Source organism: Colias philodice, chromosome 2 (assembly GCF_061535455.1).
Source record: "Colias philodice isolate Cphi_HAF_F1 chromosome 2, ilColPhil1 Martin Lab GWU primary, whole genome shotgun sequence".
NCBI lineage: Eukaryota > Metazoa > Arthropoda > Insecta > Lepidoptera > Pieridae > Colias > Colias philodice.
Genome location: NC_143087.1, coordinates 10,914,835 through 10,917,149, shown reverse-complemented (window position 1 = coordinate 10,917,149; position 2,315 = coordinate 10,914,835).

Genomic DNA, 2,315 nt, shown 5'->3' with positions numbered 1-2,315 from the left:
TACATTGAATATTTTTTTAAAAGAATACATAATCCATGATCTATAATCGATATAGAAGCCAAAAACATAGTTTTTAGAATTTTTGTCTGTTTGTCTGTTTGTCTGTTTGTCTGTTTGTCTGTTTGTCTGTATGTTTGTCCAGGCTAATCTCGAAAAGTACTGCATAGATTGACTTCAAATTTTGCATGAATATTACTAACAGGTCGGGTGAGGCTTTTTTAAACATATTATCATGCTATCACCTCCGGGGGAGGAGCTGTGAACCTTTTTTTTTCTTACGTATTCCGTGTATTACGACAGCGTACAATCTAAAGATTCATGTTTAAATGTTGGTTTCGGGTAAGCCATGCTATTATCTAGCTTTACACAATAAAAACTATGTCATTTACGTAATTTGGGCAGAGAATCAGTTTAATGAATTTATTAGTATAATACAAATTTGAAACAGCGCCATCTATGAGATTTCGTAAAAATCAAATCAATTTACATGATAACACTACTGAACACAATGTTAAAAATTAATAATTTAAATATAATTATGTTATTTATTTATTTATCTCTTTAACCCATATCTTCCCTTCCCTATAAGGTGCGCTTATAATTCGTGTGAATATACTACATTTTTAAAAGTGAGGGTAGATGTTTATTATTTTAAGTCAAACTAGACACCATTACAGTTAATCTAATATTGATTGTGTTCATTGGTTACATTTTTAAAAATCTTCGTGTTTTAAAAATTCGATAACGAGGCGGGACTCGAACCAGCATTCTTTAGTGGTCGAAAATTTCTATTCTTTATAAATTTATTGTTTATGAATTTATATTTATAAACAATAATACAAAAAGGTTAGTTCGTTGATAATTATTATTCCTTCATCATTTACATGTTGGAAGTAAAAATATACTTTGACTGTTAATACTTTTGTTCAGTATTTACCTGTATGATTATTGCTTGGTAATTAATATATTTTCATGTCGTATACCTAATTAAAAACATAAGTTTGATGTGAAACTAGCTGGATTTATTTTTACACACTCACAGTCTTATATTTAATAGTATTAATAGTGTAAATCATAATATTTTTTCACAATTAAAAATATTTCTTTTTTTTGATGGTGTTGGCATCGAATTAAACCGCGCTGTCGTTTCGTTCACAAAAAGTGAAGTTATGAGGACCGAATATGTAGCCGCCTCAACTTACGGAAACGAGAGTAACCTGCGTTGTCTGTTAGTTATTGTATAGTCGAATTTAACGTTACATGTAAATTGGCATCTAATTATATGTATAATACTTATATTAAATCTGTAGAGGTCAATTCTGTACATGAAATATATTTCCTAAATAACTATCACGAGGTGATTAGGGATCGACACTGACGCCAAAAATTTTTGTCCGTCTGTCTGTCTGTATAACCGTTATAGAAACAAAAACTACTCGACGGATTTAAACGAAACTTGGTACAATTATTTTTCATATTCGTGAGCAGAGCAGTAACTCCATTTTAAGCTTTCGTCGCGTGTGCAACCTTAAAAGGGCTGATAGACGTAGGAACTTTAAAACCGCGGTTTTAAAGTTCGCGTACTTACTCGGCTCGACGTCGGTGACACACGCAAGAGCTTGGTCAGTAGCTTCTCGCGCGTCACCGATATCGAATGTCTCTATGTCATCAACAGAGGGAATTTTATGTTATTCAGGAATTAAATATAGACATTTTTAATTTAATAACCAGCACCTATTTTTAAGTAAATAGCATTCTAACAAAATAAATGTTCAAAAATTGAAGGATATGTTTTCGTTTTTACTATTATATTTTGAGGGTACTTTACAAAAAAAGAGCGTGTGCGCCGAGCCTACGCGTCAGGAGTGAAACTTCCTTGGCGGGATTCAAAAATACCTTCGCCAATATTCAATTATATTATATTCATTCATATTAATTATATTAAATTATTTTCATAAAACTAAAAGAAGAAGACGAAATTAATTGAACTTTTGCACTTAGTAACACCTATTATAGCTAGACAGGCTAGGCTCGCGGCTCGCGGCGGTGACAGACGTGCGAGCGAAGGCGGGCTACGAGTAAAATTTCAAACATGTTGGATCGTCAACGAACTTACTCGACGGTTTTTAAGTACGCGTACTTGGGGTGACACACGAGCGAAAAAGGTCGTCGAGCCACAAGTTCGCGTACTTACTCGTACGTCTGTCACCCCTTTAAGGGTTAAAGCTACACAGAAATCAAGTATGAAAGAAATGTTTTCCATATTATATAAAAAATATCTCCCGACATCATAATTAATGTCTATCTTTTATGGT